Genomic DNA, 17,500 nt, shown 5'->3' on the forward strand with positions numbered 1-17,500 from the left:
CATCGATCCCGCTACCTCTCGCATGCTAAGCGAGCGCTCTACCATTTGAGCTAATTCCCCTGGCCGCAGAAGGCAGAATCTTCTCCCTGTTAGGTCCACCACCATTATTGAATCCATTCAAAGGCCCACTTTCATTCCTTTGCCTTTGACCTTGTCTCGAGGTGTGTCATTTCTTCCATTGCAGTTAATTTTTTCTTTCTTTTGTTGTTGCTATTTGTCTTCTTTGCTTTTGGTTATTATGATCGCCGCCAACTTGTTTGTTTTTAGACTCATTTCTTCTAATGCTTGCTTGTTTCATTCAGTGTTTTTAATCTTGTTTTTTGGGCTTTCTTGTTGTTGTTGCTTTATTACAAACGATCCACTTGGCTTTCACAAGATTGTGATCCTGTATCAGAAGTGACTGTTGCGGTCAAGTAAGTCTGCACCCCTGAGGACCGTAACAGGGTGAGTAGAGCAGGGCAGAAACAAGTTTCTCAGAAATCGAGGTGCTTTTTGCCACAAGCGCAGACTTCCGGATGCTCCCTGCATTCAAAGCCACGTGAAGAGCGTCGCTCGAGGACAGGCGGCGGTGCGCCAGCTGCGTGAGCGTGGCTCGTTGGTCTAGGGGTATGATTCTCGCTTTGGGTGCGAGAGGTCCCGGGTTCAAATCCCGGACGAGCCCGTGGTCAGGCTTGGTCCTGAAGCTTTTCTGCCTGCTAAGGGGCCCACGAGCAGTCAGCAAACTTTGGGGAAATTGGGCAGACGTCTGGCCGGAGCCAGGCCGGTTAGCTCAGTTGGTTAGAGCGTGGTGCTAATAACGCCAAGGTCGCGGGTTCGATCCCCGTACGGGCCAACGTCTTTTGTTCTCTGTTAGCTCGTCTCTGCTCTTCTCTCAAAGCGACGGGTGGTGTCACGTAAACCCCTGCAGACCAAACCCTAGGGGGATGTGGCCGAAATAGCTCAGTTGGGAGAGCGTTAGACTGAAGATCTAAAGGTCCCTGGTTCAATCCCTGGTTTCGGCAGATGCAGCTTTCTTTTGGTCGAGGGTGGCCAGTGACCAAAACTCACTGGGATACAACCCCTCTCTCTGACTGGTTCCCCCTAGCCGCAACACTATCTACCTCCAGGTCAGCTGTCAAAGAGGCGCTCGTGGTTCCATGGTGTAACGGTTAGCACTCTGGACTTTGAATCCAGCGATCCGAGTTCAAATCTCGGTGGAACCTACGTGCCTTCTTGCGGCAGATAAAAACAAAAAAGGCTCAACTTTATTTTTGTTGCTGGTGAGCCGTAAGCCACTTCTTCTTTGCTTTCCTCTGAGCAGCGGCCTCTCTCGTCAAGGTTCCATGGTGTAATGGTTAAAAGGGCTGGAGCCCTTTGGAGAATGCGGGCATCGATCCCGCTACCTCTCGCATGCTAAGCGAGCGCTCTACCATTTGAGCTAATTCCCCTGGCCGCAGAAGGCAGAATCTTCTCCCTGTTAGGTCCACCACCATTATTGAATCCATTCAAAGGCCCACTTTCATTCCTTTGCCTTTGACCTTGTCTCGAGGTGTGTCATTTCTTCCATTGCAGTTAATTTTTTCTTTCTTTTGTTGTTGCTATTTGTCTTCTTTGCTTTTGGTTATTATGATCGCCGCCAACTTGTTTGTTTTTAGACTCATTTCTTCTAATGCTTGCTTGTTTCATTCAGTGTTTTTAATGTTGTTTTTTGGGCTTTCTTGTTGTTGTTGCTTTATTACAAACGATCCACTTGGCTTTCACAAGATTGTGATCCTGTATCAGAAGTGACTGTTGCGGTCAAGTAAGTCTGCACCCCTGAGGACCGTAACAGGGTGAGTAGAGCAGGGCAGAAACAAGTTTCTCAGAAATCGAGGTGCTTTTTGCCACAAGCGCAGACTTCCGGATGCTCCCTGCATTCAAAGCCACGTGAAGAGCGTCGCTCGAGGGCAGGCGGCGGTGCGCCAGCTGCGTGAGCGTGGCTCGTTGGTCTAGGGGTATGATTCTCGCTTTGGGTGCGAGAGGTCCCGGGTTCAAATCCCGGACGAGCCCGTGGTCAGGCTTGGTCCTGAAGCTTTTCTGCCTGCTAGGGGGCCCACGAGCAGTCAGCAAACTTTGGGGAAATTGGGCAGACGTCTGGCCGGAGCCAGGCCGGTTAGCTCAGTTGGTTAGAGCGTGGTGCTAATAACGCCAAGGTCGCGGGTTCGATCCCCGTACGGGCCAACGTCTTTTGTTCTCTGTTAGCTCGTCTCTGCTCTTCTCTCAAAGCGACGGGTGGTGTCACGTAAACCCCTGCAGACCAAACCCTAGGTGGATGTGGCCGAAATAGCTCAGTTGGGAGAGCGTTAGACTGAAGATCTAAAGGTCCCTGGTTCAATCCCGGGTTTCGGCAGATGCAGCTTTCTTTTGGTCGAGGGTGGCCAGTGACCAAAACTCACTGGGATACAACCCCTCGCTCTGACTGGTTCCCCCTAGCCGCAACACTATCTACCGCCAGGTCAGCTGTCAAAGAGGCGCTCGTGGTTCCATGGTGTAACGGTTAGCACTCTGGACTTTGAATCCAGCGATCCGAGTTCAAATCTCGGTGGAACCTACGTGCCTTCTTGCGGCAGATAAAAACAAAAAAGGCTCAACTTTTGTTGCTGGTGAGCCGTAAGCCACTTCTTCTTTGCTTTCCTCTGAGCAGCGGCCTCTCTCGTCAAGGTTCCATGGTGTAATGGTTAGCACTCTGGACTCTGAATCCAGCGATCCGAGTTCAAATCTCGGTGGGACCTGCTTTTGCCACGAATGTGCGCAGGGCCCGTTCTGAGAAATTCTTTTGACAGCAGTGGGCCCCAAAGGCTCACGCAACTGCGAGGGTACGTTTCGCACCGCAAAAAGCGCAGTCTGTCTCCTTGGGGACGTGCGCGTAAAAGGGCAGGAGCCCTTTGGAGAATGCGGGCATCGATCCCGCTACCTCTCGCATGCTAAGCGAGCGCTCTACCATTTGAGCTAATTCCCCTGGCCGCAGAAGGCAGAATCTTCTCCCTGTTAGGTCGACCACCATTATTGAATCCATTCAAAGGCCCACTTTCATTCCTTTGCCTTTGACCTTGTCTCGAGGTGTGTCATTTCTTCCATTGCAGTTAATTTTTTCTTTCTTTTGTTGTTGCTATTTGTCTTCTTTGCTTTTGGTTATTATGATCGCCGCCAACTTGTTTGTTTTTAGACTCATTTCTTCTAATGCTTGCTTGTTTCATTCAGTGTTTTTAATGTTGTTTTTTGGGCTTTCTTGTTGTTGTTGCTTTATTACAAACGATCCACTTGGCTTTCACAAGATTGTGATCCTGTATCAGAAGTGACTGTTGCGGTCAAGTAAGTCTGCACCCCTGAGGACCGTAACAGGGTGAGTAGAGCAGGGCAGAAACAAGTTTCTCAGAAATCGAGGTGCTTTTTGCCACAAGCGCAGACTTCCGGATGCTCCCTGCATTCAAAGCCACGTGAAGAGCGACGCTCGAGGGCAGGCGGCGGTGCGCCAGCTGCGTGAGCGTGGCTCGTTGGTCTAGGGGTATGATTCTCGCTTTGGGTGCGAGAGGTCCCGGGTTCAAATCCCGGACGAGCCCGTGGTCAGGCTTGGTCCTGAAGCTTTTCTGCCTGCTAAGGGGCCCACGAGCAGTCAGCAAACTTTGGGGAAATTGGGCAGACGTCTGGCCGGAGCCAGGCCGGTTAGTTCAGTTGGTTAGAGCGTGGTGCTAATAACGCCAAGGTCGCGGGTTCGATCCCCGTACGGGCCAACGTCTTTTGTTCTCTGTTAGCTCGTCTCTGCTCTTCTCTCAAAGCGACGGGTGGTGTCACGTAAACCCCTGCAGACCAAACCCTAGGTGGATGTGGCCGAAATAGCTCAGTTGGGAGAGCGTTAGACTGAAGATCTAAAGGTCCCTGGTCCCTGGTCCCTGGTTTCGGCAGATGCAGCTTTCTTTTGGTCGAGGGTGGCCAGTGACCAAAGCTCACTGGGATACAACCCCTCGCTCTGACTGGTTCCCCCTAGCCGCAACACTATCTACGTCCAGGTCAGCTGTCAAAGAGGCGCTCGTGGTTCCATGGTGTAACGGTTAGCACTCTGGACTTTGAATCCAGCGATCCGAGTTCAAATCTCCGTGGAACCTACGTGCCTTCTTGTGGCAGATAAAAACAAAAAAGGCTCAACTTTATTTTTGTTGCTGGTGAGCCGTAAGCCACTTCTTCTTTGCTTTCCTCTGAGCAGCGGCCTCTCTCGTCAAGGTTCCGTGGTGTAATGGTTAGCACTCTGGACTCTGAATCCAGCGATCCGAGTTCAAATCTCGGTGGGACCTGCTTTTGCCACGAATGTGCGCAGGGCCCGTTCTGAGAAATTCTTTTGACAGCAGTGGGCCCCAAAGGCTCACGCAACTGCGAGGGTACGTTTTGCACCGCAAAAAGCGCAGTCTGTCTCCTTGGGGACGTGCGCGTAAAAGGGCAGGAGCCCTTTGGAGAATGCGGGCATCGATCCCGCTACCTCTCGCATGCTAAGCGAGCGCTCTACCATTTGAGCTAATTCCCCTGGCCGCAGAAGGCAGAATCTTCTCCCTGTTAGGTCGACCACCATTATTGAATCCATTCAAAGGCCCACTTTCATTCCTTTGCCTTTGACCTTGTCTCGAGGTGTGTCATTTCTTCCATTGCAGTTAATTTTTTCTTTCTTTTGTTGTTGCTATTTGTCTTCTTTGCTTTTGGTTATTATGATCGCCGCCAACTTGTTTGTTTTTAGACTCATTTCTTCTAATGCTTGCTTGTTTCATTCAGTGTTTTTAATGTTGTTTTTTGGGCTTTCTTGTTGTTGTTGCTTTATTACAAACGATCCACTTGGCTTTCACAAGATTGTGATCCTGTATCAGAAGTGACTGTTGCGGTCAAGTAAGTCTGCACCCCTGAGGACCGTAACAGGGTGAGTTGGGCAGAAACAAGTTTCTCAGAAATCGAGGTGCTTTTTGCCACAAGCGCAGACTTCCGGATGCTCCCTGCATTCAAAGCCACGTGAAGAGCGTCGCTCGAGGGCAGGCGGCGGTGCGCCAGCTGCGTGAGCGTGGCTCGTTGGTCTAGGGGTATGATTCTCGCTTTGGGTGCGAGAGGTCCCGGGTTCAAATCCCGGACGAGCCCGTGGTCAGGCTTGGTCCTGAAGCTTTTCTGCCTGCTAAGGGGCCCACGAGCAGTCAGCAAACTTTGGGGAAATTGGGCAGACGTCTGGCCGGAGCCAGGCCGGTTAGCTCAGTTGGTTAGAGCGTGGTGCTAATAACGCCAAGGTCGCGGGTTCGATCCCCGTACGGGCCAACGTCTTTTGTTCTCTGTTAGCTCGTCTCTGCTCTTCTCTCAAAGCGACGGGTGGTGTCACGTAAACCCCTGCAGACCAAACCCTAGGTGGATGTGGCCGAAATAGCTCAGTTGGGAGAGCGTTAGACTGAAGATCTAAAGGTCCCTGGTTCAATCCCGGGTTTCGGCAGATGCAGCTTTCTTTTGTCTTTTGGTCGAGGGTGGCCAGTGACCAAAGCTCACTGGGATACAACCCCTCGCTCTGACTGGTTCCCCCTAGCCGCAACACTATCTACCTCCAGGTCAGCTGTCAAAGAGGCGCTCGTGGTTCCATGGTGTAACGGTTAGCACTCTGGACTTTGAATCCAGCGATCCGAGTTCAAATCTCGGTGGAACCTACGTGCCTTCTTGCGGCAGATAAAAACAAAAAAGGCTCAACTTTATTTTTGTTGCTGGTGAGCCGTAAGCCACTTCTTCTTTGCTTTCCTCTGAGCAGCGGCCTCTCTCGTCAAGGTTCCATGGTGTAATGGTTAGCACTCTGGACTCTGAATCCAGCGATCCGAGTTCAAATCTCGGTGGGACATGCTTTTGCCACGAATGTGCGCAGGGCCCGTTCTGAGAAATTCTTTTGACAGCAGTGGGCCCCAAAGGCTCACGCAACTGCGAGGGTACGTTTCGCACCGCAAAAAGCGCAGTCTGTCTCCTTGGGGACGTGCGCGTAAAAGGGCAGGAGCCCTTTGGAGAATGCGGGCATCGATCCCGCTACCTCTCGCATGCTAAGCGAGCGCTCTACCATTTGAGCTAATTCCCCTGGCCGCAGAAGGCAGAATCTTCTCCCTGTTAGGTCCACCACCATTATTGAATCCATTCAAAGGCCCACTTTCATTCCTTTGCCTTTGACCTTGTCTCGAGGTGTGTCATTTCTTCCATTGCAGTTAATTTTTTCTTTCTTTTGTTGTTGCTATTTGTCTTCTTTGCTTTTGGTTATTATGATCGCCGCCAACTTGTTTGTTTTTAGACTCATTTCTTCTAATGCTTGCTTGTTTCATTCAGTGTTTTTAATGTTGTTTTTTGGGCTTTCTTGTTGTTGTTGCTTTATTACAAACGATCCACTTGGCTTTCACAAGATTGTGATCCTGTATCAGAAGTGACTGTTGCGGTCAAGTAAGTCTGCACCCCTGAGGACCGTAACAGGGTGAGTAGAGCAGGGCAGAAACAAGTTTCTCAGAAATCGAGGTGCTTTTTGCCACAAGCGCAGACTTCCGGATGCTCCCTGCATTCAAAGCCACGTGAAGAGCGTCGCTCGAGGGCAGGCGGCGGTGCGCCAGCTGCGTGAGCGTGGCTCGTTGGTCTAGGGGTATGATTCTCGCTTTGGGTGCGAGAGGTCCCGGGTTCAAATCCCGGACGAGCCCGTGGTCAGGCTTGGTCCTGAGGCTTTTCTGCCTGCTAAGGGGCCCACGAGCAGTCAGCAAACTTTGGGGAAATTGGGCAGACGTCTGGCCGGAGCCAGGCCGGTTAGCTCAGTTGGTTAGAGCGTGGTGCTAATAACGCCAAGGTCGCGGGTTCGATCCCCGTACGGGCCAACGTCTTTTGTTCTCTGTTAGCTCGTCTCTGCTCTTCTCTCAAAGCGACGGGTGGTGTCACGTAAACCCCTGCAGACCAAACCCTAGGTGGATGTGGCCGAAATAGCTCAGTTGGGAGAGCGTTAGACTGAAGATCTAAAGGTCCCTGGTTCAATCCCGGGTTTCGGCAGATGCAGCTTTCTTTTGGTCGAGGGTGGCCAGTGACCAAAACTCACTGGGATACAACCCCTCGCTCTGACTGGTTCCCCCTAGCCGCAACACTATCTACCGCCAGGTCAGCTGTCAAAAAGGCGCTCGTGGTTCCATGGTGTAACGGTTAGCACTCTGGACTTTGAATCCAGCGATCCGAGTTCAAATCTCGGTGGAACCTACGTGCCTTCTTGCGGCAGATAAAAACAAAAAAGGCTCAACTTTTGTTGCTGGTGAGCCGTAAGCCACTTCTTCTTTGCTTTCCTCTGAGCAGCGGCCTCTCTCGTCAAGGTTCCATGGTGTAATGGTTAGCACTCTGGACTCTGAATCCAGCGATCCGAGTTCAAATCTCGGTGGGACCTGCTTTTGCCACGAATGTGCGCAGGGCCCGTTCTGAGAAATTCTTTTGACAGCAGTGGGCCCCAAAGGCTCACGCAACTGCGAGGGTACGTTTCGCACCGCAAAAAGCGCAGTCTGTCTCCTTGGGGACGTGCGCGTAAAAGGGCAGGAGCCCTTTGGAGAATGCGGGCATCGATCCCGCTACCTCTCGCATGCTAAGCGAGCGCTCTACCATTTGAGCTAATTCCCCTGGCCGCAGAAGGCAGAATCTTCTCCCTGTTAGGTCCACCACCATTATTGAATCCATTCAAAGGCCCACTTTCATTCCTTTGCCTTTGACCTTGTCTCGAGGTGTGTCATTTCTTCCATTGCAGTTAATTTTTTCTTTCTTTTGTTGTTGCTATTTGTCTTCTTTGCTTTTGGTTATTATGATCGCCGCCAACTTGTTTGTTTTTAGACTCATTTCTTCTAATGCTTGCTTGTTTCATTCAGTGTTTTTAATGTTGTTTTTTGGGCTTTCTTGTTGTTGTTGCTTTATTACAAACGATCCACTTGGCTTTCACAAGATTGTGATCCTGTATCAGAAGTGACTGTTGCGGTCAAGTAAGTCTGCACCCCTGAGGACCGTAACAGGGTGAGTAGAGCAGGGCAGAAACAAGTTTCTCAGAAATCGAGGTGCTTTTTGCCACAAGCGCAGACTTCCGGATGCTCCCTGCATTCAAAGCCACGTGAAGAGCGTCGCTCGAGGGCAGGCGGCGGTGCGCCAGCTGCGTGAGCGTGGCTCGTTGGTCTAGGGGTATGATTCTCGCTTTGGGTGCGAGAGGTCCCGGTTCAAATCCCGGACGAGCCCGTGGTCAGGCTTGGTCCTGAAGCTTTTCTGCCTGCTAAGGGGCCCACGAGCAGTCAGCAAACTTTGGGGAAATTGGGCAGACGTCTGGCCGGAGCCAGGCCGGTTAGCTCAGTTGGTTAGAGCGTGGTGCTAATAACGCCAAGGTCGCGGGTTCGATCCCCGTACGGGCCAACGTCTTTTGTTCTCTGTTAGCTCGTCTCTGCTCTTCTCTCAAAGCGACGGGTGGTGTCACGTAAACCCCTGCAGACCAAACCCTAGGGGGATGTGGCCGAAATAGCTCAGTTGGGAGAGCGTTAGACTGAAGATCTAAAGGTCCCTGGTTCAATCCCGGGTTTCGGCAGATGCAGCTTTCTTTTGGTCGAGGGTGGCCAGTGACCAAAACTCACTGGGATACAACCCCTCGCTCTGACTGGTTCCCCCTAGCCGCAACACTATCTACCTCCAGGTCAGCTGTCAAAGAGGCGCTCGTGGTTCCATGGTGTAACGGTTAGCACTCTGGACTTTGAATCCAGCGATCCGAGTTCAAATCTCGGTGGAACCTACGTGCCTTCTTGCGGCAGATAAAAACAAAAAAGGCTCAACTTTATTTTTGTTGCTGGTGAGCCGTAAGCCACTTCTTCTTTGCTTTCCTCTGAGCAGCGGCCTCTCTCGTCAAGGTTCCATGGTGTAATGGTTAGCACTCTGGACTCTGAATCCAGCTATCCGAGTTCAAATCTCGGTGGGACCTGCTTTTGCCACGAATGTGCGCAGGGCCCGTTCTGAGAAATTCTTTTGACAGCAGTGGGCCCCAAAGGCTCACGCAACTGCGAGGGTACGTTTCGCACCGCAAAGAGCGCAGTCTGTCTCCTTGGGGACGTGCGCGTAAAAGGGCAGGAGCCCTTTGGAGAATGCGGGCATCGATCCCGCTACCTCTCGCATGCTAAGCGAGCGCTCTACCATTTGAGCTAATTCCCCTGGCCGCAGAAGGCAGAATCTTCTCCCTGTTAGGTCCACCACCATTATTGAATCCATTCAAAGGCCCACTTTCATTCCTTTGCCTTTGACCTTGTCTCGAGGTGTGTCATTTCTTCCATTGCAGTTAATTTTTTCTTTCTTTTGTTGTTGCTATTTGTCTTCTTTGCTTTTGGTTATTATGATCGCCGCCAACTTGTTTGTTTTTAGACTCATTTCTTCTAATGCTTGCTTGTTTCATTCAGTGTTTTTAATGTTGTTTTTTGGGCTTTCTTGTTGTTGTTGCTTTATTACAAACGATCCACTTGGCTTTCACAAGATTGTGATCCTGTATCAGAAGTGACTGTTGCGGTCAAGTAAGTCTGCACCCCTGAGGACCGTAACAGGGTGAGTTGGGCAGAAACAAGTTTCTCAGAAATCGAGGTGCTTTTTGCCACAAGCGCAGACTTCCGGATGCTCCCTGCATTCAAAGCCACGTGAAGAGCGTCGCTCGAGGGCAGGAGGCGGTGCGCCAGCTGCGTGAGCGTGGCTCGTTGGTCTAGGGGTATGATTCTCGCTTTGGGTGCGAGAGGTCCCGGGTTCAAATCCCGGACGAGCCCGTGGTCAGGCTTGGTCCTGAAGCTTTTCTGCCTGCTAAGGGGCCCACGAGCAGTCAGCAAACTTTGGGGAAATTGGGCAGACGTCTGGCCGGAGCCAGGCCGGTTAGCTCAGTTGGTTAGAGCGTGGTGCTAATAACGCCAAGGTCGCGGGTTCGATCCCCGTACGGGCCAACGTCTTTTGTTCTCTGTTAGCTCGTCTCTGCTCTTCTCTCAAAGCGACGGGTGGTGTCACGTAAACCCCTGCAGACCACACCCTAGGGAGATGTGGCCGAAATAGCTCAGTTGGGAGAGCGTTAGACTGAAGATCTAAAGGTCCCTGGTTCAATCCCGGGTTTCGGCAGATGCAGCTTTCTTTTGTCTTTTGGTCGAGGGTGGCCAGTGACCAAAACTCACTGGGATACAACCACTCGCTCTGACTGGTTCCCCCTAGCCGCAACACTATCTACCTCCAGGTCAGCTGTCAAAGAGGCGCTCGTGGTTCCATGGTGTAACGGTTAGCACTCTGGACTTTGAATCCAGCGATCCGAGTTCAAATCTCGGTGGAACCTACGTGCCTTCTTGCGGCAGATAAAAACAAAAAAGGCTCAACTTTATTTTTGTTGCTGGTGAGCCATAAGCCACTTCTTCTTTGCTTTCCTCTGAGCAGCGGCCTCTCTCGTCAAGGTTCCATGGTGTAATGGTTAGCACTCTGGACTCTGAATCCAGCGATCCGAGTTCAAATCTCGGTGGGACCTGCTTTTGCCACGAATGTGCGCAGGGCCCGTTCTGAGAAATTCTTTTGACAGCAGTGGGCCCCAAAGGCTCACGCAACTGCGAGGGTACGTTTCGCACCGCAAAAAGCGCAGTCTGTCTCCTTGGGGACGTGCGCGTAAAAGGGCAGGAGCCCTTTGGAGAATGCGGGCATCGATCCCGCTACCTCTCGCATGCTAAGCGAGCGCTCTACCATTTGAGCTAATTCCCCTGGCCGCAGAAGGCAGAATCTTCTCCCTGTTAGGTCCACCACCATTATTGAATCCATTCAAAGGCCCACTTTCATTCCTTTGCCTTTGACCTTGTCTCGAGGTGTGTCATTTCTTCCATTGCAGTTAATTTTTTCTTTCTTTTGTTGTTGCTATTTGTCTTCTTTGCTTTTGGTTATTATGATCGCCGCCAACTTGTTTGTTTTTAGACTCATTTCTTCTAATGCTTGCTTGTTTCAATCAGTGTTTTTAATGTTGTTTTTTGGGCTTTCTTGTTGTTGTTGCTTTATTACAAACGATCCACTTGGCTTTCACAAGATTGTGATCCTGTATCAGAAGTGACTGTTGCGGTCAAGTAAGTCTGCACCCCTGAGGACCGTAACAGGGTGAGTAGAGCAGGGCAGAAACAAGTTTCTCAGAAATCGAGGTGCTTTTTGCCACAAGCGCAGACTTCCGGATGCTCCCTGCATTCAAAGCCACGTGAAGAGCGTCGCTCGAGGACAGGCGGCGGTGCGCCAGCTGCGTGAGCGTGGCTCGTTGGTCTAGGGGTATGATTCTCGCTTTGGGTGCGAGAGGTCCCGGTTCAAATCCCGGACGAGCCCGTGGTCAGGCTTGGTCCTGAAGCTTTTCTGCCTGCTAAGGGGCCCACGAGCAGTCAGCAAACTTTGGGGAAATTGGGCAGACGTCTGGCCGGAGCCAGGCCGGTTAGCTCAGTTGGTTAGAGCGTGGTGCTAATAACGCCAAGGTCGCGGGTTCGATCCCCGTACGGGCCAACGTCTTTTGTTCTCTGTTAGCTCGTCTCTGCTCTTCTCTCAAAGCGACGGGTGGTGTCACGTAAACCCCTGCAGACCAAACCCTAGGGGGATGTGGCCGAAATAGCTCAGTTGGGAGAGCGTTAGACTGAAGATCTAAAGGTCCCTAGTTCAATCCTGGGTTTCGGCAGATGCAGCTTTCTTTTGGTCGAGGGTGGCCAGTGACCAAAACTCACTGGGATACAACCCCTCGCTCTGACTGGTTCCCCCTAGCCGCAACACTATCTACCTCCAGGTCAGCTGTCAAAGAGGCGCTCGTGGTTCCATGGTGTAACGGTTAGCACTCTGGACTTTGAATCCAGCGATCCGAGTTCAAATCTCGGTGGAACCTACGTGCCTTCTTGCGGCAGATAAAAACAAAAAAGGCTCAACTTTATTTTTGTTGCTGGTGAGCCGTAAGCCACTTCTTCTTTGCTTTCCTCTGAGCAGCGGCCTCTCTCGTCAAGGTTCCATGGTGTAATGGTTAGCACTCTGGACTCTGAATCCAGCGATTCGAGTTCAAATCTCGGTGGGACCTGCTTTTGCCACGAATGTGCGCAGGGCCCGTTCTGAGAAATTCTTTTGACAGCAGTGGGCCCCAAAGGCTCACGCAACTGCGAGGGTACGTTTCGCACCGCAAAAAGCGCAGTCTGTCTCCTTGGGGACGTGCGCGTAAAAGGGAAGGAGCCCTTTGGAGAATGCGGGCATCGATCCCGCTACCTCTCGCATGCTAAGCGAGCGCTCTACCATTTGAGCTAATTCCCCTGGCCGCAGAAGGCAGAATCTTCTCCCTGTTAGGTCCACCACCATTATTGAATCCATTCAAAGGCCCACTTTCATTCCTTTGCCTTTGACCTTGTCTCGAGGTGTGTCATTTCTTCCATTGCAGTTAATTTTTTCTTTCTTTTGTTGTTGCTATTTGTCTTCTTTGCTTTTGGTTATTATGATCGCCGCCAACTTGTTTGTTTTTAGACTCATTTCTTCTAATGCTTGCTTGTTTCATTCAGTGTTTTTAATGTTGTTTTTTGGGCTTTCTTGTTGTTGTTGCTTTATTACAAACGATCCACTTGGCTTTCACAAGATTGTGATCCTGTATCAGAAGTGACTGTTGCGGTCAAGTAAGTCTGCACCCCTGAGGACCGTAACAGGGTGAGTAGAGCAGGGCAGAAACAAGTTTCTCAGAAATCGAGGTGCTTTTTGCCACAAGCGCAGACTTCCGGATGCTCCCTGCATTCAAAGCCACGTGAAGAGCGTCGCTCGAGGGCAGGCGGCGGTGCGCAAGCTGCGTGAGCGTGGCTCGTTGGTCTAGGGGTATGATTCTCGCTTTGGGTGCGAGAGGTCCCGGGTTCAAATCCCGGACGAGCCCGTGGTCAGGCTTGGTCCTGAAGCTTTTCTGCCTGCTAAGGGGCCCACGAGCAGTCAGCAAACTTTGGGGAAATTGGGCAGACGTCTGGCCGGAGCCAGGCCGGTTAGCTCAGTTGGTTAGAGCGTGGTGCTAATAACGCCAAGGTCGCGGGTTCGATCCCCGTACGGGCCAACGTCTTTTGTTCTCTGTTAGCTCGTCTCTGCTCTTCTCTCAAAGCGACGGGTGGTGTCACGTAAACCCCTGCAGACCAAACCCTAGGTGGATGTGGCCGAAATAGCTCAGTTGGGAGAGCGTTAGACTGAAGATCTAAAGGTCCCTGGTTCAATCCCGGGTTTCGGCAGATGCAGCTTTCTTTTGGTCGAGGGTGGCCAGTGACCAAAACTCACTGGGATACAACCCCTCGCTCTGACTGGTTCCCCCTAGCCGCAACACTATCTACCGCCAGGTCAGCTGTCAAAGAGGCGCTCGTGGTTCCATGGTGTAACGGTTAGCACTCTGGACTTTGAATCCAGCGATCCGAGTTCAAATCTCGGTGGAACCTACGTGCCTTCTTGCGGCAGATAAAAACAAAAAAGGCTCAACTTTTGTTGCTGGTGAGCCGTAAGCCACTTCTTCTTTGCTTTCCTCTGAGCAGCGGCCTCTCTCGTCAAGGTTCCATGGTGTAATGGTTAGCACTCTGGACTCTGAATCCAGCGATCCGAGTTCAAATCTCGGTGGGACATGCTTTTGCCACGAATGTGCGCAGGGCCCGTTCTGAGAAATTCTTTTGACAGCAGTGGGCCCCAAAGGCTCACGCAACTGCGAGGGTACGTTTCGCACCGCAAAAAGCGCAGTCTGTCTCCTTGGGGCAGCCGTGGCCTAATGGTTAGAGAGTCGGACTTGTAACCCAAGGTTGCAGGTTCGAGTCTCAGGTCCGGCAGGGATTGTGGGTGGGGGGAGTGAATGTACAGCACCCTCTCCACCCTCAATACCACGACTGAGGTGAGTCCCTTGAGCAAGGCACCGATCCCCCAACTGCTCCCCGGGCGCCGCAGCAATGGCTGCCCACTGCTCCGGGTGTGTGTGTGTTCACTTCTGTGTGTGTGCACTTGGATGGGTTAAATGCAGAGCACAAATTCCTTGTATGGGTCACCATACTTGGCCTCACTTCACTTCCTTCCTTCCTTCCTTCCTAAAAGGGCAGGAGCCCTTTGGAGAATGCGGGCATCGATCCCGCTACCTCTCGCATGCTAAGCGAGCGCTCTACCATTTGAGCTAATTCCCCTGGCCGCAGAAGGCAGAATCTTCTCCCTGTTAGGTCGACCACCATTATTGAATCCATTCAAAGGCCCACTTTCATTCCTTTGCCTTTGACCTTGTCTCGAGGTGTGTCATTTCTTCCATTGCAGTTAATTTTTTCTTTCTTTTGTTGTTGCTATTTGTCTTCTTTGCTTTTGGTTATTATGATCGCCGCCAACTTGTTTGTTTTTAGAATCATTTCTTCTAATGCTTGCTTGTTTCATTCAGTGTTTTTAATGTTGTTTTTTGGGCTTTCTTGTTGTTGTTGCTTTATTACAAACGATCCACTTGGCTTTCACAAGATTGTGATCCTGTATCAGAAGTGACTGTTGCGGTCAAGTAAGTCTGCACCCCTGAGGACCGTAACAGGGTGAGTAGAGCAGGGCAGAAACAAGTTTCTCAGAAATCGAGGTGCTTTTTGCCACAAGCGCAGACTTCCGGATGCTCCCTGCATTCAAAGCCACGTGAAGAGCGTCGCTCGAGGGCAGGCGGCGGTGCGCCAGCTGCGTGAGCGTGGCTCGTTGGTCTAGGGGTATGATTCTCGCTTTGGGTGCGAGAGGTCCCGGTTCAAATCCCGGACGAGCCCGTGGTCAGGCTTGGTCCTGAAGCTTTTCTGCCTGCTAAGGGGCCCACGAGCAGTCAGCAAACTTTGGGGAAATTGGGCAGACGTCTGGCCGGAGCCAGGCTGGTTAGCTCAGTTGGTTAGAGCGTGGTGCTAATAACGCCAAGGTCGCGGGTTCGATCCCCGTACGGGCCAACGTCTTTTGTTCTCTGTTAGCTCGTCTCTGCTCTTCTCTCAAAGCGACGGGTGGTGTCACGTAAACCCCTGCAGACCAAACCCTAGGGGGATGTGGCCGAAATAGCTCAGTTGGGAGAGCGTTAGACTGAAGATCTAAAGGTCCCTGGTTCAATCCCGGGTTTCGGCAGATGCAGCTTTCTTTTGGTCGAGGGTGGCCAGTGACCAAAACTCACTGGGATACAACCCCTCGCTCTGACTGGTTCCCCCTAGCCGCAACACTATCTACCTCCAGGTCAGCTGTCAAAGAGGCGCTCGTGGTTCCATGGTGTAACGGTTAGCACTCTGGACTTTGAATCCAGCGATCCGAGTTCAAATCTCGGTGGGACATGCTTTTGCCACGAATGTGCGCAGGGCCCGTTCTGAGAAATTCTTTTGACAGCAGTGGGCCCCAAAGGCTCACGCAACTGCGAGGGTACGTTTCGCACCGCAAAAAGCGCAGTCTGTCTCCTTGGGGACGTGCGCGTAAAAGGGCAGGAGCCCTTTGGAGAATGCGGGCATCGATCCCGCTACCTCTCGCATGCTAAGCGAGCGCTCTACCATTTGAGCTAATTCCCCTGGCCGCAGAAGGCAGAATCTTCTCCCTGTTAGGTCGACCACCATTATTGAATCCATTCAAAGGCCCACTTTCATTCCTTTGCCTTTGACCTTGTCTCGAGGTGTGTCATTTCTTCCATTGCAGTTAATTTTTTCTTTCTTTTGTTGTTGCTATTTGTCTTCTTTGCTTTTGGTTATTATGATCGCCGCCAACTTGTTTGTTTTTAGAATCATTTCTTCTAATGCTTGCTTGTTTCATTCAGTGTTTTTAATGTTGTTTTTTGGGCTTTCTTGTTGTTGTTGCTTTATTACAAACGATCCACTTGGCTTTCACAAGATTGTGATCCTGTATCAGAAGTGACTGTTGCGGTCAAGTAAGTCTGCACCCCTGAGGACCGTAACAGGGTGAGTAGAGCAGGGCAGAAACAAGTTTCTCAGAAATCGAGGTGCTTTTTGCCACAAGCGCAGACTTCCGGATGCTCCCTGCATTCAAAGCCACGTGAAGAGCGTCGCTCGAGGGCAGGCGGCGGTGCGCCAGCTGCGTGAGCGTGGCTCGTTGGTCTAGGGGTATGATTCTCGCTTTGGGTGCGAGAGGTCCCGGTTCAAATCCCGGACGAGCCCGTGGTCAGGCTTGGTCCTGAAGCTTTTCTGCCTGCTAAGGGGCCCACGAGCAGTCAGCAAACTTTGGGGAAATTGGGCAGACGTCTGGCCGGAGCCAGGCCGGTTAGCTCAGTTGGTTAGAGCGTGGTGCTAATAACGCCAAGGTCGCGGGTTCGATCCCCGTACGGGCCAACGTCTTTTGTTCTCTGTTAGCTCGTCTCTGCTCTTCTCTCAAAGCGACGGGTGGTGTCACGTAAACCCCTGCAGACCAAACCCTAGGGGGATGTGGCCGAAATAGCTCAGTTGGGAGAGCGTTAGACTGAAGATCTAAAGGTCCCTGGTTCAATCCCGGGTTTCGGCAGATGCAGCTTTCTTTTGGTCGAGGGTGGCCAGTGACCAAAACTCACTGGGATACAACCCCTCGCTCTGACTGGTTCCCCCTAGCCGCAACACTATCTACCTCCAGGTCAGCTGTCAAAGAGGCGCTCGTGGTTCCATGGTGTAACGGTTAGCACTCTGGACTTTGAATCCAGCGATCCGAGTTCAAATCTCGGTGGAACCTACGTGCCTTCTTGCGGCAGATAAAAACAAAAAAGGCTCAACTTTATTTTTGTTGCTGGTGAGCCGTAAGCCACTTCTTCTTTGCTTTCCTCTGAGCAGCGGCCTCTCTCGTCAAGGTTCCATGGTGTAATGGTTAGCACTCTGGACTCTGAATCCAGCGATCCGAGTTCAAATCTCGGTGGGACATGCTTTTGCCACGAATGTGCGCAGGGCCCGTTCTGAGAAATTCTTTTGACAGCAGTGGGCCCCAAAGGCTCACGCAACTGCGAGGGTACGTTTCGCACCGCAAAAAGCGCAGTCTGTCTCCTTGGGGACGTGCGCGTAAAAGGGAAGGAGCCCTTTGGAGAATGCGGGCATCGATCCCGCTACCTCTCGCATGCTAAGCGAGCGCTCTACCATTTGAGCTAATTCCCCTGGCCGCAGAAGGCAGAATCTTCTCCCTGTTAGGTCCACCACCATTATTGAATCCATTCAAAGGCCCACTTTCATTCCTTTGCCTTTGACCTTGTCTCGAGGTGTCATTTCTTCCATTGCAGTTAATTTTTTCTTTCTTTTGTTGTTGCTATTTGTCTTCTTTGCTTTTGGTTATTATGATCGCCGCCAACTTGTTTGTTTTTAGACTCATTTCTTCTAATGCTTGCTTGTTTCATTCAGTGTTTTTAATGTTGTTTTTTGGGCTTTCTTGTTGTTGTTGCTTTATTACAAACGATCCACTTGGCTTTCACAAGATTGTGATCCTGTATCAGAAGTGACTGTTGCGGTCAAGTAAGTCTGCACCCCTGAGGACCGTAACAGGGTGAGTAGAGCAGGGCAGAAACAAG

The 17,500-nt window shown here is 51.4% G+C and overlaps 65 non-coding genes across 65 annotated transcripts in view; 53 read left to right on the forward strand and 12 right to left on the reverse strand.

The window, feature by feature from the left end:
* Positions 1 to 60, reverse strand: part of trnaa-agc (transfer RNA alanine (anticodon AGC)) — a 73-nt gene extending 13 nt beyond the window's left edge. The window contains exon 1 of the tRNA in view: positions 1 to 60. This exon is cut by the window's left edge and continues 13 nt beyond it. This is a non-coding gene — a tRNA (tRNA-Ala).
* A 529-nt stretch (positions 61 to 589) lies between these two features.
* Positions 590 to 661, forward strand: trnap-ugg (transfer RNA proline (anticodon UGG)). Its single transcript has one exon. It is a non-coding gene; the product is annotated as a tRNA-Pro (tRNA).
* Positions 662 to 758: 97 nt separating this feature from the next.
* On the forward strand, positions 759 to 832 carry trnai-aau (transfer RNA isoleucine (anticodon AAU)). Its single transcript has one exon. It is a non-coding gene; the product is annotated as a tRNA-Ile (tRNA).
* Positions 833 to 928: 96 nt separating this feature from the next.
* On the forward strand, positions 929 to 1,001 carry trnaf-gaa (transfer RNA phenylalanine (anticodon GAA)). The gene has a single exon. It is a non-coding gene; the product is annotated as a tRNA-Phe (tRNA).
* Positions 1,002 to 1,130: 129 nt separating this feature from the next.
* Positions 1,131 to 1,202, forward strand: trnaq-uug (transfer RNA glutamine (anticodon UUG)). Its single transcript has one exon. It is a non-coding gene; the product is annotated as a tRNA-Gln (tRNA).
* A 152-nt stretch (positions 1,203 to 1,354) lies between these two features.
* On the reverse strand, positions 1,355 to 1,427 carry trnaa-agc (transfer RNA alanine (anticodon AGC)). The gene has a single exon. It is a non-coding gene; the product is annotated as a tRNA-Ala (tRNA).
* Positions 1,428 to 1,956: 529 nt separating this feature from the next.
* Positions 1,957 to 2,028, forward strand: trnap-ugg (transfer RNA proline (anticodon UGG)). The gene has a single exon. It is a non-coding gene; the product is annotated as a tRNA-Pro (tRNA).
* Positions 2,029 to 2,125: 97 nt separating this feature from the next.
* On the forward strand, positions 2,126 to 2,199 carry trnai-aau (transfer RNA isoleucine (anticodon AAU)). Its single transcript has one exon. It is a non-coding gene; the product is annotated as a tRNA-Ile (tRNA).
* Positions 2,200 to 2,295: 96 nt separating this feature from the next.
* On the forward strand, positions 2,296 to 2,368 carry trnaf-gaa (transfer RNA phenylalanine (anticodon GAA)). Its single transcript has one exon. It is a non-coding gene; the product is annotated as a tRNA-Phe (tRNA).
* A 129-nt stretch (positions 2,369 to 2,497) lies between these two features.
* On the forward strand, positions 2,498 to 2,569 carry trnaq-uug (transfer RNA glutamine (anticodon UUG)). The gene has a single exon. It is a non-coding gene; the product is annotated as a tRNA-Gln (tRNA).
* Positions 2,570 to 2,678: 109 nt separating this feature from the next.
* On the forward strand, positions 2,679 to 2,750 carry trnaq-cug (transfer RNA glutamine (anticodon CUG)). Its single transcript has one exon. It is a non-coding gene; the product is annotated as a tRNA-Gln (tRNA).
* Positions 2,751 to 2,904: 154 nt separating this feature from the next.
* trnaa-agc (transfer RNA alanine (anticodon AGC)) lies at positions 2,905 to 2,977 on the reverse strand. The gene has a single exon. It is a non-coding gene; the product is annotated as a tRNA-Ala (tRNA).
* Positions 2,978 to 3,506: 529 nt separating this feature from the next.
* trnap-ugg (transfer RNA proline (anticodon UGG)) lies at positions 3,507 to 3,578 on the forward strand. The gene has a single exon. It is a non-coding gene; the product is annotated as a tRNA-Pro (tRNA).
* A 97-nt stretch (positions 3,579 to 3,675) lies between these two features.
* On the forward strand, positions 3,676 to 3,749 carry trnai-aau (transfer RNA isoleucine (anticodon AAU)). Its single transcript has one exon. It is a non-coding gene; the product is annotated as a tRNA-Ile (tRNA).
* A 96-nt stretch (positions 3,750 to 3,845) lies between these two features.
* trnaf-gaa (transfer RNA phenylalanine (anticodon GAA)) lies at positions 3,846 to 3,920 on the forward strand. The gene has a single exon. It is a non-coding gene; the product is annotated as a tRNA-Phe (tRNA).
* A 129-nt stretch (positions 3,921 to 4,049) lies between these two features.
* trnaq-uug (transfer RNA glutamine (anticodon UUG)) lies at positions 4,050 to 4,121 on the forward strand. Its single transcript has one exon. It is a non-coding gene; the product is annotated as a tRNA-Gln (tRNA).
* A 114-nt stretch (positions 4,122 to 4,235) lies between these two features.
* On the forward strand, positions 4,236 to 4,307 carry trnaq-cug (transfer RNA glutamine (anticodon CUG)). Its single transcript has one exon. It is a non-coding gene; the product is annotated as a tRNA-Gln (tRNA).
* Positions 4,308 to 4,461: 154 nt separating this feature from the next.
* Positions 4,462 to 4,534, reverse strand: trnaa-agc (transfer RNA alanine (anticodon AGC)). Its single transcript has one exon. It is a non-coding gene; the product is annotated as a tRNA-Ala (tRNA).
* A 524-nt stretch (positions 4,535 to 5,058) lies between these two features.
* trnap-ugg (transfer RNA proline (anticodon UGG)) lies at positions 5,059 to 5,130 on the forward strand. The gene has a single exon. It is a non-coding gene; the product is annotated as a tRNA-Pro (tRNA).
* A 97-nt stretch (positions 5,131 to 5,227) lies between these two features.
* trnai-aau (transfer RNA isoleucine (anticodon AAU)) lies at positions 5,228 to 5,301 on the forward strand. Its single transcript has one exon. It is a non-coding gene; the product is annotated as a tRNA-Ile (tRNA).
* Positions 5,302 to 5,397: 96 nt separating this feature from the next.
* trnaf-gaa (transfer RNA phenylalanine (anticodon GAA)) lies at positions 5,398 to 5,470 on the forward strand. The gene has a single exon. It is a non-coding gene; the product is annotated as a tRNA-Phe (tRNA).
* Positions 5,471 to 5,606: 136 nt separating this feature from the next.
* On the forward strand, positions 5,607 to 5,678 carry trnaq-uug (transfer RNA glutamine (anticodon UUG)). The gene has a single exon. It is a non-coding gene; the product is annotated as a tRNA-Gln (tRNA).
* Positions 5,679 to 5,792: 114 nt separating this feature from the next.
* Positions 5,793 to 5,864, forward strand: trnaq-cug (transfer RNA glutamine (anticodon CUG)). Its single transcript has one exon. It is a non-coding gene; the product is annotated as a tRNA-Gln (tRNA).
* Positions 5,865 to 6,018: 154 nt separating this feature from the next.
* On the reverse strand, positions 6,019 to 6,091 carry trnaa-agc (transfer RNA alanine (anticodon AGC)). The gene has a single exon. It is a non-coding gene; the product is annotated as a tRNA-Ala (tRNA).
* A 529-nt stretch (positions 6,092 to 6,620) lies between these two features.
* On the forward strand, positions 6,621 to 6,692 carry trnap-ugg (transfer RNA proline (anticodon UGG)). The gene has a single exon. It is a non-coding gene; the product is annotated as a tRNA-Pro (tRNA).
* Positions 6,693 to 6,789: 97 nt separating this feature from the next.
* On the forward strand, positions 6,790 to 6,863 carry trnai-aau (transfer RNA isoleucine (anticodon AAU)). Its single transcript has one exon. It is a non-coding gene; the product is annotated as a tRNA-Ile (tRNA).
* A 96-nt stretch (positions 6,864 to 6,959) lies between these two features.
* Positions 6,960 to 7,032, forward strand: trnaf-gaa (transfer RNA phenylalanine (anticodon GAA)). Its single transcript has one exon. It is a non-coding gene; the product is annotated as a tRNA-Phe (tRNA).
* A 129-nt stretch (positions 7,033 to 7,161) lies between these two features.
* trnaq-uug (transfer RNA glutamine (anticodon UUG)) lies at positions 7,162 to 7,233 on the forward strand. Its single transcript has one exon. It is a non-coding gene; the product is annotated as a tRNA-Gln (tRNA).
* Positions 7,234 to 7,342: 109 nt separating this feature from the next.
* trnaq-cug (transfer RNA glutamine (anticodon CUG)) lies at positions 7,343 to 7,414 on the forward strand. The gene has a single exon. It is a non-coding gene; the product is annotated as a tRNA-Gln (tRNA).
* A 154-nt stretch (positions 7,415 to 7,568) lies between these two features.
* On the reverse strand, positions 7,569 to 7,641 carry trnaa-agc (transfer RNA alanine (anticodon AGC)). Its single transcript has one exon. It is a non-coding gene; the product is annotated as a tRNA-Ala (tRNA).
* Positions 7,642 to 8,170: 529 nt separating this feature from the next.
* On the forward strand, positions 8,171 to 8,241 carry trnap-ugg (transfer RNA proline (anticodon UGG)). Its single transcript has one exon. It is a non-coding gene; the product is annotated as a tRNA-Pro (tRNA).
* Positions 8,242 to 8,338: 97 nt separating this feature from the next.
* trnai-aau (transfer RNA isoleucine (anticodon AAU)) lies at positions 8,339 to 8,412 on the forward strand. The gene has a single exon. It is a non-coding gene; the product is annotated as a tRNA-Ile (tRNA).
* A 96-nt stretch (positions 8,413 to 8,508) lies between these two features.
* On the forward strand, positions 8,509 to 8,581 carry trnaf-gaa (transfer RNA phenylalanine (anticodon GAA)). The gene has a single exon. It is a non-coding gene; the product is annotated as a tRNA-Phe (tRNA).
* A 129-nt stretch (positions 8,582 to 8,710) lies between these two features.
* Positions 8,711 to 8,782, forward strand: trnaq-uug (transfer RNA glutamine (anticodon UUG)). Its single transcript has one exon. It is a non-coding gene; the product is annotated as a tRNA-Gln (tRNA).
* Positions 8,783 to 8,896: 114 nt separating this feature from the next.
* Positions 8,897 to 8,968, forward strand: trnaq-cug (transfer RNA glutamine (anticodon CUG)). Its single transcript has one exon. It is a non-coding gene; the product is annotated as a tRNA-Gln (tRNA).
* Positions 8,969 to 9,122: 154 nt separating this feature from the next.
* trnaa-agc (transfer RNA alanine (anticodon AGC)) lies at positions 9,123 to 9,195 on the reverse strand. Its single transcript has one exon. It is a non-coding gene; the product is annotated as a tRNA-Ala (tRNA).
* Positions 9,196 to 9,719: 524 nt separating this feature from the next.
* On the forward strand, positions 9,720 to 9,791 carry trnap-ugg (transfer RNA proline (anticodon UGG)). Its single transcript has one exon. It is a non-coding gene; the product is annotated as a tRNA-Pro (tRNA).
* Positions 9,792 to 9,888: 97 nt separating this feature from the next.
* On the forward strand, positions 9,889 to 9,962 carry trnai-aau (transfer RNA isoleucine (anticodon AAU)). The gene has a single exon. It is a non-coding gene; the product is annotated as a tRNA-Ile (tRNA).
* Positions 9,963 to 10,058: 96 nt separating this feature from the next.
* trnaf-gaa (transfer RNA phenylalanine (anticodon GAA)) lies at positions 10,059 to 10,131 on the forward strand. The gene has a single exon. It is a non-coding gene; the product is annotated as a tRNA-Phe (tRNA).
* Positions 10,132 to 10,267: 136 nt separating this feature from the next.
* On the forward strand, positions 10,268 to 10,339 carry trnaq-uug (transfer RNA glutamine (anticodon UUG)). The gene has a single exon. It is a non-coding gene; the product is annotated as a tRNA-Gln (tRNA).
* A 114-nt stretch (positions 10,340 to 10,453) lies between these two features.
* trnaq-cug (transfer RNA glutamine (anticodon CUG)) lies at positions 10,454 to 10,525 on the forward strand. Its single transcript has one exon. It is a non-coding gene; the product is annotated as a tRNA-Gln (tRNA).
* A 154-nt stretch (positions 10,526 to 10,679) lies between these two features.
* Positions 10,680 to 10,752, reverse strand: trnaa-agc (transfer RNA alanine (anticodon AGC)). Its single transcript has one exon. It is a non-coding gene; the product is annotated as a tRNA-Ala (tRNA).
* Positions 10,753 to 11,281: 529 nt separating this feature from the next.
* Positions 11,282 to 11,352, forward strand: trnap-ugg (transfer RNA proline (anticodon UGG)). Its single transcript has one exon. It is a non-coding gene; the product is annotated as a tRNA-Pro (tRNA).
* Positions 11,353 to 11,449: 97 nt separating this feature from the next.
* On the forward strand, positions 11,450 to 11,523 carry trnai-aau (transfer RNA isoleucine (anticodon AAU)). The gene has a single exon. It is a non-coding gene; the product is annotated as a tRNA-Ile (tRNA).
* A 96-nt stretch (positions 11,524 to 11,619) lies between these two features.
* Positions 11,620 to 11,692, forward strand: trnaf-gaa (transfer RNA phenylalanine (anticodon GAA)). Its single transcript has one exon. It is a non-coding gene; the product is annotated as a tRNA-Phe (tRNA).
* A 129-nt stretch (positions 11,693 to 11,821) lies between these two features.
* On the forward strand, positions 11,822 to 11,893 carry trnaq-uug (transfer RNA glutamine (anticodon UUG)). Its single transcript has one exon. It is a non-coding gene; the product is annotated as a tRNA-Gln (tRNA).
* A 114-nt stretch (positions 11,894 to 12,007) lies between these two features.
* On the forward strand, positions 12,008 to 12,079 carry trnaq-cug (transfer RNA glutamine (anticodon CUG)). The gene has a single exon. It is a non-coding gene; the product is annotated as a tRNA-Gln (tRNA).
* Positions 12,080 to 12,233: 154 nt separating this feature from the next.
* trnaa-agc (transfer RNA alanine (anticodon AGC)) lies at positions 12,234 to 12,306 on the reverse strand. The gene has a single exon. It is a non-coding gene; the product is annotated as a tRNA-Ala (tRNA).
* A 529-nt stretch (positions 12,307 to 12,835) lies between these two features.
* On the forward strand, positions 12,836 to 12,907 carry trnap-ugg (transfer RNA proline (anticodon UGG)). Its single transcript has one exon. It is a non-coding gene; the product is annotated as a tRNA-Pro (tRNA).
* A 97-nt stretch (positions 12,908 to 13,004) lies between these two features.
* On the forward strand, positions 13,005 to 13,078 carry trnai-aau (transfer RNA isoleucine (anticodon AAU)). Its single transcript has one exon. It is a non-coding gene; the product is annotated as a tRNA-Ile (tRNA).
* A 96-nt stretch (positions 13,079 to 13,174) lies between these two features.
* On the forward strand, positions 13,175 to 13,247 carry trnaf-gaa (transfer RNA phenylalanine (anticodon GAA)). Its single transcript has one exon. It is a non-coding gene; the product is annotated as a tRNA-Phe (tRNA).
* A 129-nt stretch (positions 13,248 to 13,376) lies between these two features.
* trnaq-uug (transfer RNA glutamine (anticodon UUG)) lies at positions 13,377 to 13,448 on the forward strand. The gene has a single exon. It is a non-coding gene; the product is annotated as a tRNA-Gln (tRNA).
* Positions 13,449 to 13,557: 109 nt separating this feature from the next.
* trnaq-cug (transfer RNA glutamine (anticodon CUG)) lies at positions 13,558 to 13,629 on the forward strand. Its single transcript has one exon. It is a non-coding gene; the product is annotated as a tRNA-Gln (tRNA).
* A 469-nt stretch (positions 13,630 to 14,098) lies between these two features.
* Positions 14,099 to 14,171, reverse strand: trnaa-agc (transfer RNA alanine (anticodon AGC)). Its single transcript has one exon. It is a non-coding gene; the product is annotated as a tRNA-Ala (tRNA).
* A 529-nt stretch (positions 14,172 to 14,700) lies between these two features.
* On the forward strand, positions 14,701 to 14,771 carry trnap-ugg (transfer RNA proline (anticodon UGG)). Its single transcript has one exon. It is a non-coding gene; the product is annotated as a tRNA-Pro (tRNA).
* A 97-nt stretch (positions 14,772 to 14,868) lies between these two features.
* On the forward strand, positions 14,869 to 14,942 carry trnai-aau (transfer RNA isoleucine (anticodon AAU)). The gene has a single exon. It is a non-coding gene; the product is annotated as a tRNA-Ile (tRNA).
* A 96-nt stretch (positions 14,943 to 15,038) lies between these two features.
* On the forward strand, positions 15,039 to 15,111 carry trnaf-gaa (transfer RNA phenylalanine (anticodon GAA)). Its single transcript has one exon. It is a non-coding gene; the product is annotated as a tRNA-Phe (tRNA).
* A 129-nt stretch (positions 15,112 to 15,240) lies between these two features.
* trnaq-uug (transfer RNA glutamine (anticodon UUG)) lies at positions 15,241 to 15,312 on the forward strand. Its single transcript has one exon. It is a non-coding gene; the product is annotated as a tRNA-Gln (tRNA).
* Positions 15,313 to 15,466: 154 nt separating this feature from the next.
* trnaa-agc (transfer RNA alanine (anticodon AGC)) lies at positions 15,467 to 15,539 on the reverse strand. Its single transcript has one exon. It is a non-coding gene; the product is annotated as a tRNA-Ala (tRNA).
* Positions 15,540 to 16,068: 529 nt separating this feature from the next.
* trnap-ugg (transfer RNA proline (anticodon UGG)) lies at positions 16,069 to 16,139 on the forward strand. Its single transcript has one exon. It is a non-coding gene; the product is annotated as a tRNA-Pro (tRNA).
* A 97-nt stretch (positions 16,140 to 16,236) lies between these two features.
* Positions 16,237 to 16,310, forward strand: trnai-aau (transfer RNA isoleucine (anticodon AAU)). The gene has a single exon. It is a non-coding gene; the product is annotated as a tRNA-Ile (tRNA).
* Positions 16,311 to 16,406: 96 nt separating this feature from the next.
* trnaf-gaa (transfer RNA phenylalanine (anticodon GAA)) lies at positions 16,407 to 16,479 on the forward strand. Its single transcript has one exon. It is a non-coding gene; the product is annotated as a tRNA-Phe (tRNA).
* Positions 16,480 to 16,608: 129 nt separating this feature from the next.
* Positions 16,609 to 16,680, forward strand: trnaq-uug (transfer RNA glutamine (anticodon UUG)). The gene has a single exon. It is a non-coding gene; the product is annotated as a tRNA-Gln (tRNA).
* A 114-nt stretch (positions 16,681 to 16,794) lies between these two features.
* Positions 16,795 to 16,866, forward strand: trnaq-cug (transfer RNA glutamine (anticodon CUG)). The gene has a single exon. It is a non-coding gene; the product is annotated as a tRNA-Gln (tRNA).
* A 154-nt stretch (positions 16,867 to 17,020) lies between these two features.
* trnaa-agc (transfer RNA alanine (anticodon AGC)) lies at positions 17,021 to 17,093 on the reverse strand. Its single transcript has one exon. It is a non-coding gene; the product is annotated as a tRNA-Ala (tRNA).
* Between the last annotated feature and the right edge of the window lie 407 nt (positions 17,094 to 17,500).

The sequence above is a fragment of the Garra rufa genome, unplaced genomic scaffold, assembly GCF_049309525.1.
Source record: "Garra rufa unplaced genomic scaffold, GarRuf1.0 hap1_unplaced_001, whole genome shotgun sequence".
NCBI lineage: Eukaryota > Metazoa > Chordata > Actinopteri > Cypriniformes > Cyprinidae > Garra > Garra rufa.